A 16830-nucleotide genomic window follows, 5' to 3' on the forward strand; every position below is an offset into this window, starting at 1 on the left:
AGTAAAAAGATTTTATAAAGCATGAGAAATCAAGAGACATAACAAAAATTAATTACACAGATATAATCAATCAGAACTTTAGAATTTGTATCTTCTGGTATCTAAGGCAGCTTGCAAACCACCCTGCTGTCTCATTCTCATTGCCTGAAAAAAATAAAAATAAAAAGCACATTTGTTTACTAGGTTCTTTTTTTTAATTGTAGGGGGATGTAATTGTATGACCCCTACGAATGGGACACTGAACAGTCTGGGAAGACAATATTCAAGAGCAGACAAATGTATGTTACATACTTTAATAAATACCAAAGCAAGAGCCAAACTATAGTCTGTATGGAATGGCCTAGTAGGATGACAGACACCAATTTCTAGAATAAAGGATCTATCTTTGAGATTGCTGGAAATCCAGCTAGCCTGTGCTCTCTTGCCAGAACAGCATAGCTGTCACTTTAAGTCAATACACACCCATGTGTCCATGTTGAAAGAGAACCTTCAAGGTGAAATCTCAGTCAACACTTACAGATGGCTTGAGCAAGGTAAGACCTGGAGTCCGTAACAGTACCACCAAGGGGTGTGGAGTAAGCCCTGGCAGAAGCAACCTTCCTTCTGCACTGCCTCCTCCTGGTCTCTGAACACCCCAAACAAACTCACCTGGAAGCCAATGGTGGCACTGAATAAGGTTCTCCGTGTACTTGTCACATTCCCACAATGCTAAGTGACAGGCTAGACTGATGACACCTCTTCCTTCTTTCACCAAAAGTTTCAGAGTATGAACTTCTCCAGTTCCCTCCATGGGTGATGGCTTTTCATCCTGATCATGGACACTGTTCAAGAAACATCTTAACTCCTCATTCCTAAAACCAGCAACTATGCCAAAAGCGGGGACTCCAGTGCCACAGACTCTACAGCAAGACGGGATTCCAACAATCCTTTCCTATGTTTAGTTTTCCAAAAGATTTCCTGAGAATCTGTAACCTGCTTTTCGTATTGAAATCTCCCAAGTTCCATGAAGCAGATGTAAGTGCCCCAGAAAGTTTCAAACCTCACTTTATGCCCTTCAAATTTCCCAAGGGCAGCAACACCACCATTCAGGCTGGAAGGTGGGCGTGTCTCTCGCCGTTTACCTGTGCCTCTTCCATTTAGATGAATCTGCATCTCTCTTGTTCATTCATCAGAAATCCAGGTAAGATATCATTACTTCTGGGAAAATGTCCTCCAATACCTCTCTTCACGAAGATAGCTCACTACTCTATTTTGTACAGATCTCACTGTTTCCAGGATCCCTTTGCACAGCTAGGTTTGTGCATATGTCCAAACTCCTTGAGACAGGAACCCTGACTGGTCCTTATAATCCTTAACATTAGCCCAGGGCTTACCAGCTTCTAGGAGGTCACTGAGAGTCTCTTCAACTATTGGAAAAGAGAACCTAAGATTAGATTATAATTCCAAACATGGTGTGAGGCAAGTTTGTATCTGGCACCCAGATGATCTTGGAAAGTCCACTTACTTCCAGTGCTGACTAACACACTTAGATTAAGAGATGTTGGGACTGGAGAAATGGTGCAGCAGTTAAGTCCCTCTATTGATCTTCCAGAGAACCCAAATTCAATTCCCAAAACGGATGGATGTCTAGTGGCTCACAACCACAGGGCCTTCCACCAGGGAGATCAGGTGCCCCCTACTGGCTTCTGCTGGCATTGCTCTCACATGCACAAACCCACACAGAGACACATAGTTTAAAACAAACATAACCTCTTTTAAAAAATAAGTTATTAATCTTCCTCAGTTCAAAACCTATACTAGTGATGGGCCAGTGTAGGAATGAGCCAAGTGAAGTTGTAAGCTTGTTGAAATGTGTCTCTGTTGTCCCCGCTTATCCAAACCCAATGAATTATTCAGTTTATTATACTCCAAAATCCATTTCCCCTTAGCTTATGGAAAAAACTAAAACTCACTAGGAACCAGGAAATAAAGAACATTTGTACACTTACTTAACTATAAGAGGAAGGGGTTCAACTCACTTAAACCCAGGGAGAAAAAAATGATAATGTATGCTTTGTTTTCCTAGAAATAAGAAAAATGTTCCTTCTCAGATAGAAAAAAAAGAGAAAGAAGAGGAAGGAGGCCTCCTGGGAACGATTGGGATGAAAATAGGCGGCATCCATGGTCTCTGCCCACTATGTCACTCCTATGTGTGAGGACCCCAAGCTGACCTCACACATCTCCTCAGCCTGGCTTACTCTAGGTGGGAGGGGCTCACATAAGGGCACTCTCCTCTTTCTACCCCTCTTCTCACAAAGCCTTTATTCTGTGATCACCCACACACTAGTGAACTCTCCTCAAAATGTAGAGCAAACAATCCTACAATCAGGGAATAGTGAGGATGGAAAGCCCTCTGTGGGGTCCGTCGTCAGTGGATCATCCATCAGCCTCGCAGAGGGACACATCACTCCCTTTGTAACAGCCTGTAATTAGGTGATTATTCTGAAATATGGACCCCTCCATGTCACACACCAGGCAGCTCAAGTGCCAAGATTCCATTGGTCCCCACAGGACTGTAGTTAAATGATCTATGGCTTGAGTGGGAGATGCTGCCTGTGTCCAGGTGAAAGAGTTGTCCCTGCAGGAAAGGGTCCCTCCAATCAAACACTCATCTTCCAGCAAAGACCCCCCACATCAGCATTTTTAATTCTCAGTGCTCTTTTCAAAACTGTGCTTAAAGTTAAAATCTAACCTAAAATATACATTTTCTTACTTGGTGACTGAGGTGTGAAACGGAGTCATGTGGGATAAGGAAGCGGCTGAGTAGAACAAGAAACAATACCAACAACATAGAAATTAGTGTTTTCCGAGCTCCGGGAAACACACGTTTGAGAAAGTTAATTCCCTGGGAAGCGCTTGCTTCTGTGTTTGAGTTTTTTCTGTTCTACTCTACCACTTCCATGTCCCATGTGATTCTGTGGCATAGCTCAGTCACTGAAAAGAAAATGTATATTTTAATTTTGAAGTGCGAACGCCGAAACGCCTTTGAAGTGTGCGCCCGTGTGACAAAGCCGAGTCCCTGGGCCTGACAGCTCCGTCACAGAGGTGAGGGCACTGAAGAGAAAGTTGAGAGCCAGAAAAGTTGGTTCAACAAGAACATTCTGGATGGCACTAGTTACTCAAAAACAGGTGACAGGTATCACCAACAAAAGTGTCTCGACACAATGACCTTACCGCAGCTGGCTCTGAAAGGCAGGTAACACGAAGCGACAAGGAAACAAAGGCATCTGCCACACTGATTGTTCTGTAAATGTCACACACGCAGTATTGTAAATGTTTGGGCTCAATGAAAGCAACTCTAATATTAATCACTGTGCCCATGAAGAATAATACATCCATGGAAGGTGTGTCAATGACCCACAGCTGCTTGATTAGAGGAATACTGCACGTGACCAGGCACATTCTGTAATGGCCAAAGGGCAACAGCTGATTTCTCAAGATAGTTATTCATCACTTCTTGCACTGTTTCTAGTAACAGAGAAATGCTTTCAGAGAGAAGGCTTAATGGTGGTAGAGACACAAAACACAAGGCCAGAGCAAAAACAAGAGGCTCCTGTCAATCTAGTGGACAAGTCTATGAAAACTGGAGTAGGCATGTGACTCTGTGTGTGTGTGTGTGTGTGTGTGTGTGTGTGTGTGTGTGTGTGTGTCTGAGTATGCATGTGTGACTGAGAGTGTGTATGTGTATGTATGACTGAGTGTGAATATGTGACTGTGTGTGACTGAGTATATGTGTAACTGAGTGAATGTGTTTATGTGTCTTAGTGTGTCTGTGTATGACTGTGTGTATGTAACTGAGTGTTTGTGTGTGTGGTGACTATGTGTGTGACTATGAATGTGCATGTGTGACTAAGTGTGTATGTATGGCTGAGTGTGCATGTGTGATTGAGTGTATATGTGTGACTGAGAGTGTGTGTGACTGAGTGTGCATGTGTAACTGTTTGTGTGACTGAGTAGTGTACATGTATGACTGAGTGTGTGTGTGTGTGTGTGTGTGTGTGTGTATGTATGTATGTGTGTGTGTGTGTTTTCTGGAAGAAAGAAGGAGGAAAGAAGGGAAGGAGGGAGAGGAGGGGTGGACAAGGCGTCTTGTGTCCTAGATGAGCTAATTTCTATCTAGTAGAATAAAAAGCTCCATGCTTACATGCTACAATAATACCAGTGTGCCAAGCAAATCTCACTTAGCCCTCAAACATCTAAAGTGTGGTTTCTGACACAGCTAGTGCAGTTATCGCTGCAGCAGAGCAGAGTGGAGAAGTTGAAGCCCCATGGCTCCATTTTATTTAGGAGACCACTTGTGTAGGATATGGGCAGCTATGGACATAGACGAGGCCTGAGGGCTGCAGATTTGCCCAAATGAGGAACTGGCTGATGAAAAGAAGTTACATTGTAGAATAGAGAGATGAGGAATCCCTGGCTAGCAACGTCCTGTGTCTCTCAGAAAAGGTCTTCTTGGTAGACAGACGCTGTGCCGACTGCCCCATGCACCTTTTCCGTAACTTGGTTGAATTGCCTACTAAAGCTCTCTTGAACCTTTCTGAAATGACTTTTTATTGCATTCTATGACTTAGGACAAAGTAGTAGAGATTGTCTAACAGGAGGAAAAGGTTCTATCAGCAATCCTTCCTATAACCAACAACATGGAACTTTACCCTTAAAATGAGATACAAGTGTTTCAAATAATGACTACAGCCATGTATTATTTTATTTAGAGACAAAATGTATAGGGTCTTAAGAACTCACATGTGTGAACAAATGGTTTGGAAGCCATACCTATTACTTTAGTGTGTCTTCTGTTTGAGCACAGTGCACCTTAACAAATTTGGAAATTATGAGTTTCTAAAGTAAGAAGAGTTTTCTAACTCCATCACAGTATTCTTTAAAAAATACATAAGTGAATCTGAGCATTCTACAAAATAACTGATTCATATTCTTTAAACTTTCAAGGTTTTGACAAAGAGACTGGGAGAAGTTGATGGGTTACAGAGACATGGGAGTTGAACACAAGGCACCACCTTAGACTTCTTTCCTGCTGTAAAAAGCAGCACTGAGGAAATTAGAAAAACTTAAATAAGGCACATTAGATAATAGTGGCACATGGAGGCCACTGTTCTGATTTTGATGGTTATGCTGTGGCCAGGAAAGAGAATGAATGCCCTTGTAGAATTTACACATTGAAACATCTCAGGTCGAGCACTCCTACATGCTCAACTTACACTTCAGAAAATAGTTTAAAATGAAATATATGAATAAGCTTTTTACCCCATGTAATTCATGTGACCTTTAGTAGCATTTAGTTAGAAAAACAAAAAACAAACAAAACCCCACTAGAATAAAACCCCGACTAGTGAGTATTTTATCATGAAAATAACACAAGAGAAAGCATTGCTTCCAGGAAGACGCAGCTGGCAGACAATAAAACATTCAGGGGAAGGAGGGGACAGACCACTTAGGGCAGGTCACCTGGACAGACAGTGTAAGGAAAGACTTCATGTGGATAGTTGTGACTAGATCTTTAAATCTGAGGTCAAGAGCTAGGGATGTGACGCTGGCTAGAGCACTTGGCAAGCATGTTTGAGAGCCTTGGTTTCATGCCCGGGATCACAAAGAAAAAGAGAGATAGGAGACTTCAGTGTTGCAGAAAAGGGGACGAAATACTTCCACAGGAAAGGGTTCTCTCCCAAAATATCAGCCTCTTTTTAAAACAGCACCGAAGCCCCATGAAGAGGCGAAAGGGAAGGCAATGGGAGTGGGGAGACCCTCTGCACCACTAACTCACGGGACATCCAGTATAAACTATACCCAACCTCGGCCTGAGGTCACCAAATTATCTATTTTAGCAAATGTTGTTTACAAAATGTTCAAATAAGTGTAAGAATCCCTTAGTTTATTTCCTACTGTGGGACCCAAAAGCTGTGCCCCTGGGGGAGCCAGTGTGGAGCATGAGTGAAGTCACGACAGGAATAGGATTGCTTCCTCCTTCTTCCGGGCCTGCGTGTTCCAGCTCGCATAACCTTACGATGCCCCATGTCTGCCACCCCGCGAGGCAGTCTTATAGTCTGGTGGCCAAATTACAGGTTTAACTTTCTTTCTCCCTATAAGGACATGTCCAGCAAGCACTTGGCACTCCTCTGCATGCAAATGAAGCATTCCCAGCACCAACCAATGATGTACACTCATCCCCCAAACCCTTACCCACTCCCCAAGGTTTATATAGCCCTTGTTAACCCCAGTAAAGGAGAGCTGTAACACTGAAGGCATCTCAGAGAAGGCTGTTTCTCCCCAGCCCTCACTGCCCACAAAGGTCTTGAGTAAGCCATCTCCCCTGTCACCCTGAGGGTAGAAGCAATCCCAAGCCAGCATACTACTATATTTTTATGTATTCTTTGAGAATTTCATACATGCATAAAATGAATTTTGATCATATTCAACCCTCCACTCCACCCAAATCCATCTCCAACCCCTCTCAATTTCATCCCTTCATCTTCTTCCTCCTCGTTTTCCTCCTCCTCCTCCCCCTCCCCTTCTTATTCCTAACCCATTGAGTCCAGTTTGCATTACCCACACACACATGGATGTGGAACCATCCACTGGAACCTGAAAACATAGCAGGGACCACTATCGGTTCCATGGTGTGGTGGTGAAGATGGTGGATTCTCAATTCAACAGTCTGAGTTCTTAGCCTCTTTACACCATCACCAGATTCCTCCTTCCAAACAATGGGAATTGTGTTCACTCCAATCATTCTCCAAAGAGAGAATGTTGCTACCAGGAATGAATTAGGAGCAAAGAAGACAGTCAGGGGCCTGAGACAACCTGCGGAATCCACTAGAACACAGAATCCTCTTGTCCATTTGCTTCTATGCATTTCAGATTGGCAGTCTACTCTGAATCCTTTGATAATGGGGTGGGGGAGTAATTGTCATAGTTTTTACACGAATGTTCAGATGGGCAGACTGGTTTCTCCCACCTGTTAGATAAAGGTCTCTGAAGTAAAATCGGAACACACAGTAAGACAGTAGTAGGATCTTATTAACTTTTGCATTCTGGGTTTTGGCGGACTTAAAAACACATTCCATCATTTTTCAAGTCTGGATATTTTACTAAAATATATTTAGAGTTAGGAAACTTCTTGGTATAAGTCAGAATTCAACATCAATGTCAACAGTGCTTGAGTTCAGTCTAACCTGAGTCACTCCAGAGGGCAGGTTGTCTCTATTTCCAGATGTTGAAATGTCTAATATGTCCTTGCTAATTGGTACAAAACAGTCATTTCTCTTCATCTAATATAATTCCCCTTTCTACACAATTACCTTGTCTTTACAGACTTTCTTAATTTTGAGGCTTGCAGCCCCAATACTTTGGGTTACAGGAGCCCCAAGAGCCAAGCCACTTGCCTTTAAAGAAGTTTGATTATCTTACCTTCACATAGCAAGAGACCCAGGTTCCATTTGGCTTGGAGGGTTTAATGTTACCCATAGCCTAAGATGAGACTTTTCACAATCTCTGTCTTCTCAGATGCTTCAACCCTAAATTGCGGGACAATATGACCATCTGTTAAAGTCATATCATCTTAAGTTTAAGAATCTGACAAGGGAATGGGTGTGATGATAACTCATCTTTCATCTTAGCACTAGGCTTGGGAGGCGAGGCAAGTGGAGGGAGCTCGGTGAGTTGGAAGCCTGCCTGATCTCCATAGCAAATTCCACAACAAGTCTATACGTACTGTGTCAGAGAGAAAGGAAAGAAGGAGGGAAGGAAGGACGGGAGGAAAGAAGGAAGGAAGGAAGGAAGGAAGGAAGGAAGGAAGGAAGAAGAATTTGACATAATTATTATTTGGTTTTGCAATTCTAGATTTAAAATGAATCTATTAATGAATTAGTAATTATTTTTAATAAAACTATTAACTTGAACAAACAGGACAAGCAGTCGCTGTGTCTCCCAGCATCCTATAAATCAGTTTGTCATCTCCTTAGAATCTAAAGCTCAAATGAAGCTCATAGCAGAACCCAGAGGGCCCAGAGCCTCTTCCTCCGTGCCTCCTTGCCTACCTCCCTCCCTCCCTGCCCCTCCCCCCACACACACCCTCCTCTGTGGTCACAGAAGCACTGTTGAGTTTACATGAATGGTGAGGATCTTGTGCAACAGGTGCTTTCCAACCAAGGCTGACAAAGGGCTTTAAGGCAGGGGATAGTGAAAGAATACATGTGACCTGTGAATAGAAAGGGGGAAAGTGAGGAAAGGAAAGAGGATCAGACCAAAAAAAAGTGTGGAAATGCCAAAATGAAACATGTTATTTTTGTATGATATATATGAATGTGTTTGTCTGTATATACATATACATATATATATGTGTGTGTGTGTGTTTGTATATATGTCTATGTATGTATATGTATGTGTGTATGTATATGTGTGTGTGTATCCCAAAAGACTCAGTTTCCCTAAGTTGTTATATAGAAACCTGTCACAAGATTTTGTTCTTTCAATATAAAATTTTCTATCACTCAAAGTCTTCCTCCCTAATGTAAATGGCCTTAGACAGACCAATTCATTTAGCCACTCAAGTCTCCTAGATAAACTATGTAAACTGAGGGTGCACAGGGCTTAGCTCTGCTCTAGTGTAAAAGCAGTCAGAGGCAGTAGCTCCCTCATGGGCCCAAGGTAGTAGTAGCTCACTCATGCCATTCCTAGCAAGCTCTCAGGCACTGTGATGCTGGAGACCAAGGACTACCCTTAGAGTGGCTAGCAAAGCCAGCAAGTATGCTCGCTCGCAGATACCTACTGGGAAGACAATGTGGGGCATAAATGTGGTGCCTCAGGGGTCTTGTTAGCGCCTGCCTCAGATTCAGACCACCTCTTTCCACCTCTCCTCGGAGACAGAATTCTCCAGGAAAAGCCTGACTGTAGTCTTGAGCCACTCATGGATGGCCCTAAGCAAAGAGTGCTTGGAAGTTGTCAGGGTTTAGAACACACACACACACACACACACACACACACACACACACACACACAGGTTCAGCAAATGGACTAGGTGAGTCTTCCTAATAAACCATATACATACCTAGCACCCTCCCGGGCATCCATGAGAACCTTGGCTTCCGGCTGGTTTAATAAGAGGTCCTTACCAGGCCCCTTCAGCTTCCAGTTATCGCATCATTGAGATAACTAAGCTGTAAGCACTCACTCGGGTCACACCTAGCTCCGCAGTGACAGCAATATTACCCAATTGGAGACGATCTTCAAAACAGGGACTGGAGCATTTGCTCAGTAGGTTTCACTGAGACGTCCACCGAGCTCCTTAAGCTGTTTGCATCCTAGAAGGCAATATCTAGCCTTCCTCCCTCTGTGGCGTTATATGGGGACTGAGAGCTCCATTAGCCTCAGCTTAATTTTTACCAGATCCCTGCTGAGCCTAGGAGAAGCAATTTTTTTAATTAACTATTTTTTTTTATATTTTGTACTTTTCCCCCCTTCTTTTCCTCTTTTCTTTTGCATTTACACAAATACTATTGCACAAGAGGAATGAGTCTCTATGAAGTTTGGAGTTGTATTCATTAGGATTTTTTTAATTGATCCTTTATGTGCATAATTTTATTGAAATTTTCTTTGTATTGGATATTTTCTTTATTTATATTTCAAATGTTATCACCTTTCCAGGTCTCCCCTCACCCGGAAACCCCCTATCCCATACCCCATCCCCCTGCTTCTATGAGGGTACTCCCCCACTAACCCACCCACTCTTGCCTCCTCACCTTAGCATTCCCCAACATTGGGGCATCAAGCCTCCACAGGACCAAGGGCCTCTCCTTCCACTGATGCCCAACAATCCTCTGCTACATATGCAACTGGAGCCATGGGTCCCTCCATGCGTACTCTTTGGTTGGTGGTTTAGTCTCTGGGAGCTCTTGGGGGTCTGGTTGGTTAATATTGTTGTTCTTCCTATGGGGTTGCAAATCCCTTCAGCTCCTTCAGTCCTTTCTCTAATTCCTCCATGGGGGCCCCATGCTCAGTCCAATAGTTGGCTGCAAACATCCACCTCTGTATTTGTCAGGGTCTGGCAGAGCCTCTCAGGAGACAGCCATATCAGGCTCCTCTCAACACGCACTTCTTGGCATCCACAATAGTGTCTGGGTTTGATGACTGTATATGGGATGAATCCCCAGGTGGGGCAGTCTCTGGATGGCCTTTTCTTCACTCTTTGCTCCACACTTTGTCTCCATATTTCCTCCCTTGAGTATTTTGTTCCCCCATCTAAGAAGGACAGAAGCATCCATACTTTGGTTTTCCTTCTTCTTGAGCTTCATGTGGTCTGTGACTTGTATCTTGGGTATTCTGAGCTTTTGGGCTAATATCCACTTACCAGTGAGTGCATAACATGTGTGTTCTTTTGTGATTGGGTTACCTCACTCGGAATGATATTTTCTAGTTCCATCCATTAAGGATTGAGGTGAAAAATAGTCCTCTCAGCCAGGTGGTGGTAACACACAGCTTTCATCTTTAATCTCAGCCCTTGGGAGACAGAGGCAAGTGAATCTCTGAGTTTGAGGTGACCTGGTCTACAGAGTAGGCTGAACTACACTTAGATGCCCTGTCTTAAAAAAATAAAAAATAAAGCTCCCCCCCCCCTCTCTCTCTCTCTCTTTCTCTCTCTCTCTCTCTCTCTCTCTCTCTCTCTCTCTCTCTCTCTCTCTCTCACACACACACACACACACACACACACACACACACACACACACCTGCACATTAAAGCCACATGTCAATCTTGGATTCAGTGCCTCAGGTGCCTCCACCTTGACTTGTGAGGCCGGGCAGCTCACTGACTTGGAATTTACCAAGTAGGCTATGCTGGCTAAACAGATCTTAGGGATCTCCGCCCTCCCAGTGCTCACAGTCCAGGCATGTACCACAACCCCAGCTTTTTCACCAATCCTTGGGAGCAAAGTCAGGTCCTTACACTTTCAAGGCAAGCACTTTTGCAACAGAGCTATCCCTTGGCCTTCTCTTTCTAAAACTATACAATTTGTTTAAAATGTATCTCTTTTAGTGACAGTAAATATCTCTTTGTAACAAAGAAAAAACAGTCCCCAAAGAGTTGTCAAATACGAAATTAGGTCACTTAAAAAAAAAATAGTGTCACATTGGCTAGCCATGGAGTTATTATGTAGACCAGGCTAGCTTCAAATTCACAGTAATATGGCTGACTGCCCCCAAGTGCTGAGATTAAAGGCATGCTCTACCATACCCAGCCTTAAATCTTTTAGTTTGCCAGTGAATGGAAAAAATTAATTTCTGGAAATGATGGTATTCTAGATTTTTCTTGAAAACATCTTTTATTGAAAATAACCATCATTGGTATGATCTGTCAGTCATAAGTCTGAGACAATTCAGAGCTAGTGTGGTTTTGAACTTTGAGTTCCCCAACATCATTGTGCCTTTCTCAGCCTTCTTGGAAGACCCAGCATCCGGAATCAGAGATGTTTCAATCAGTCAGTAGTTACCTTCTGCTTCCCAGGATATCAGCATTTCTTGCTGGCATTTAGGACTTTGTGCAGAGCTTCCTTTGGCTCTGATCGACATCCTCCATCTTAAGAACTCTTCCTCTATCTACTCTGTCACTGAAAAGTCAATGTGTTTTAACAGGTCCCCCACCACTGCCTCGAGTCTCTAGAGGATCATATTCCTTTCATAGAATGGGCACTTTTGCAACTTAATATCTTACATTTGATTACCATTGGTGCATATTTAAGCGTTGTCTTGCTCGTCTTGTTTATTACATATATGTATTAAAAACTAATAAAAGCAAAATAATACAAAAATGAGCATTTCATTTTGGCGTCCTCCCTCTTACAGAACCCTGCAGATGTTTGGCTGCCTGTGATCTATTTGGGAGGATGGAATTTGCAACTGCTATAATTAAGCAATACTACTAAGTCACCCGAGAGTAAATTAGAAGCTAAACTGGTGCTGTGTGCTCAGGAACCCAAGATTATGGCCTGAGATTTCTTTTCAGCACATGGAGTCAGCCCCCTTCAAATTGATTCTGAAATAAAAGGTGTTATTTCTATTCCCCACCCCCCCCCCAAAATTCATAAGTGTATTAAACATGTCCCTAATATCGATTTGGCATGCCAGTTGTAATCTTAAATTGTAGGGGGAAATGTTTGTGTAAATAGAGCTATTTCTGCCTTGCTGGTATTGTTTCAGCTGTAATGGGCAAGAGAAATACTTGGGTCTGGATGGTTTCCAGGGGTTTGGCTGGGTTCCATTGACTCAGTAGCAGCTTCAAAGAAGAGAGAAAAAAAGAGAAAGAATGGGAAGAACATCCTAGTACATCTTGTTGCAATTAGAATTGGATAAAGGCAATGTCATGTTTGTAGTTTTGCTTGTGTAGTGACCAAATGACAGCAACCAAGAACAGAAGCTGTCAGACATTGGGACCAAGCAGAAAGGTTGTAGTTGCTACCCAAAGGCACAAACCATTATCTTAGATGGAACAATCAAAACCATGTCAAGAAATTACCAAATAAATATAAAAACACAATTTTCACCGCATCACCATGCGGAGTCATCGCTTCCAAGACCATTTAAATTGTTCAGATTAAAACATAATGGCCGCCTAGCAGTCCTCGCCAAAGTTCGGCCTTAACATTTTCTTCAGAGAGGTAGCCACTGAAAAGATTCACGCTTTTGTGAACAACTCTTCACCCTTGTTCCTATAAGCAACCCTAATGACATTTATGATAATACAAAACAAAGGACAGAAAAAGGCAACTCACTGGGATTAAGGAGATGAACAGACGAATCAGATGGAGATATACTATATTCATGTATAGTCTTTGAGACAATCTCATGACCATAATCCTGGGTCTTGTTGGAAATGCTGAGTCTTAGACCCCACCCAAACGTATTGAGCCAGAATTAACATTTTCAGGAGACCCTGAGGGAATCCATGTGCAGATTTAAGTTTGTTGGTGTTAGGGTAAAATTTCTTTCTGCTAAGTAAAAGCCTTACTTAAGGAATCATCCTTAGAAGAAAAGTTTCTGGCCTTTGGCCTGTCTTCAGTCCTGCTGTAGTGTGAGGCAAGCTGTAGGATCTAGAATTCCTCTTTCCTAAGGCAATCACTGAAACCAGAACCTGTCCTCAAAGCCAGTCACACACCTGGAAATCCTACTCTTCCTTGCCTGCACTTTCCTGTGTGGCAGTAGCCATACAGAAATTAAGATCCTTATTCCAGAAATTCGAGTCCCAGTCCCCAGGAATGGGGAGCACTCCAACCTAGGGCTGAGAATGATCTGAACAGATGGGCCTTGCTGGAGTCACCCCTGGCCTGTTTCTAGAGCAAACCTATTTGTCCAGCTATATTTCTATATGGCTGGTCATTCCTTATAGAAATAAAACATAAATATGGATAAATCACCTTGGTCTTGGATCTTAATCTAAAGTCTCCCAGGCCATATGCTGCTTGTCATTTGTGCAGAATGTGGGGCGTGGGATTTATGATAGGCTAAAATGAATCATCTACTGTTTCTAATTTTATTTTTTGTTTTTTTTAGTTGGATATTTTCTTTATTTACATTTCAAATGTTATCTCCTTTCCTGGTTTCCCTGCCAAAAACCCCCTATCCCCATCGTCCACCCCCTGCTCACCAACCCACACACTCCCACTTCCTGGCCCTGGCATTCCCCTACACTGCAGAATAGAGTCTTCACAGAGCCAAGAGTCTCTCCTCCCATTGATGACCAACTAGGCCACCCTCTGCTACATATGCAGCTAGAGCCATGAGTCCCACCATGTGTACTCTTTGAGTGGTGGTTTAGTCCCTGGGAGCTCTGGGGGTACTAGTTAGTTCATATTGTTGTTCATACTAAGAGACTGCAAACCCTTTCAGCTCCTTGGGTACTCTCTAGCTCCTTCATTGGGGACCCTGTTCTCAGTCCGATGGATGGCTGTGAGCATCCACTTCTGTATTTGTCAGGCACTGGCAGAGCCTCTCAGGACACAGCTATATCAGGCTCCTGTCAGCAAGTACTTGTTGGCATCCACAATAGTGTCTGGGTTTGAAGATTGCATAAGGGATGAATGCCAAGGTGGGGCAGACTCTGGATGGTCATCCCTTCAGTCTCTGCTCCACACTTTGTCTCTCTAACTCCTTCCATGGGCATTTTGTTCCCCCTTCTCAGAAGGATCAAAGTATGCACACTTTAGTCTTCCTTCTTCTTGAGTTCCATGTGGTTTGTGAATTGTATCTTGGATATTCTGAGCTTCTGGGCTAATATCCACTTATCAGTGAGTGCATATCATGTGTTTTCTTTTGTGATTGAATTACCTCACTCAGAAAGATATCCTCCAGATCCATCCATTTGCCTAAGAATTTCCTGAATTCGTTGTTCTTAATAGCTGAGTAGTACTCCAATGTGTAAATGTACCACATTTTCTGTATCCATTCCTCTGTTGAGGGACATCTTGGTTCTTTCCAGCTCCTGGCTATTATAAATAAGGCTGCAATAAACATATTGGAGCATGTGTCTTTATTACATGTTTGAACATCTTCTGGGTATATGCCCAGGAGTGATATTGCTGGATCTTCCGGTAGGAGTATATCCAATTTTCTGAGGGACAGCAAAACTGAGTCCCAGAGTGGTTGTACCAGCTTGCAACCCCACCAGCAATGGAGGAGTGTTCCTCTTTCTCCACATCCTCACCAGCATCTGCTGTCACCTGAGTTGTTGATCTTAGCCATTCTGACTGGTGTGAGGTGGAATCTCAGGGTTGTTTTGATTTGCATTTCCCTGATGACTAAAGATGTTGAACATTCCTTTAGGTGCTTCTCAAACATTCAGTATTCCTCAGTTGAGAATTCTTTCTTTACCTCTGGATCTCATTTTTAATAGGGTTATTTGGTTCTCTGGAGTCTAACTTCTTGTGTTCTTTATATATATTGGATGTTAGCCCTTTATCAGACTTAGGATTGGTAAAGATCTTTTCCCAATCTGTTGATTGCCTTTTTTGTCTTATTGACAGTGTCCTTTGCCTTACAGAAGCTTTGCAATTTTATGAGGTTCCACTTGTCAATTCTTGATATTAAAGCACAAGCGATTGTTGTTCTGTTCAGGAATTTTTCTCCATATGTCCAAGGCTCTTCCCCACTGTCTCCTCTATTAATTTCAGTGTCTCTGGTTTTATGTGGAGGTCCTTGATCTACTTATACTTGAGCTTTTTACAAAGAGACAAGAATGGATTGATTTGCATTCTTCTACATGCCAACCACCAGTTGAGCCAGCACCATTTGTTGAAAATGCTGTCTTTTTCCACTGGATGGATTTAGCTTCTTTGTCAAAGATCAAGTGGCCATATGTGTGTGGGTTCATTTTTGGGTTTTCAGTTCTTTTCCACTGATTTACCTGCCTGTCATTGTATCAGTACCATGCAGTTTTTAAATCACAATTGCTTTGTAGTACAGCTTGAGGTCAGGGATGGTGATTCCACCAGAAGTTCTTTTATTGTTTGTAACCCACCCCCACCCCCAGCCTGAAGCAGGATGATCCAGACCTTGACCTTGCTGCCTCTAAGAAGGAGATTACCTAGGGTGGAGCCTTCCTGCCTAGATGGCTCTGTTGTTCAGACACTGCCACTGTTCAGTTTCAAGACACTGCTACCTGCTGAGAGACCCCTGAGGTATTCCAGAGTCTACGCCCTATCCTGCACGTCCTCACCTGCAGCTGGTTCCAGGCTCCAAGAATGGATTAGCAGGGGATGGGCCTCCCCCCCCCCTTTATAAGCACAGTTTTCTATTAAACATTTGAGCTTTGATCAGGAACCTTGACTTAGCTCCATTTTTCTCTCCACCTTCTAGTTCTCTCTCTTTCAGCTCCAGTCTGCCTCCCAGGTGTACCCCGCTTCTTGTGAGCCACAGGTCGGCTGCCAACAATTGTTGAGATTAGTTTTCGGTATCATAGGTATTTTGTTATTCCAGATGAATTTGCAAATTGCTCTTTCTAACTCTGTTGAGTTGGAATTTTGATGGGGATTGCACTTAATCTGCAGATTGCTTCTGGCAAAATAGCCATTTTTACAATATTAATCCTGTCAGTCCATGAGCATGGAAGATCTTCCTATCTTCTGAGAGTTCTTTGATTTCTTTCTTCAGAGACTTGAAGTTCTTATCATACAGATCTTTCACTTGCTTAGTTAGAGTCACACCAAGGTATTTTATATTATTTGTGACTATTATGAAGGGTGTTGTTTCCCTAATCCCCTTTTCAGCCTGTTTACCTTTGGGTAGAAGAAGGCCACTGATTTGTTTGAGTTAATTTTATATCCAGATACTTTGCTGAAGTTGTTTATCAGGTTTATCAGTTCTCTTATGGAATTTTTTGGGTCACTTAATATATTATCATGTCATCAGCAAATAGTGACATTTTGACTTCTCCCTTTGCAATTTGTATCCCTTTGATCTCCTTTGGTTGTCTAATTGCCCTGGCTAGAACTTCAAGTACTATAATGAATAGATAGGGAGAGAGTGGGCAGCCTTGTCTAGTCCCTGATTTTAGAGGGATTGCTTCAAGTTTCTCTCCATTTAGTTTGATGTTGGCTACTGGTTTGCTGTTTATTGCTTTTACTATGTTTAGGTATGGGCCTTGTATTCCTGATCATTCCAAAACTTTTATCATGCAGGGGTGTTGGATTTTGTCAAATGCTTTTTCAGCATCTAATAAGATGATCATATGTTTTTTTTACTTTGAGTTTGTTTATATAGTGGATTATGTTGATGGATTTCCCTATATTAAGC

This window comes from Mus musculus, chromosome 18, assembly GCF_000001635.26.
Source record: "Mus musculus strain C57BL/6J chromosome 18, GRCm38.p6 C57BL/6J".
Lineage (NCBI taxonomy): Eukaryota > Metazoa > Chordata > Mammalia > Rodentia > Muridae > Mus > Mus musculus.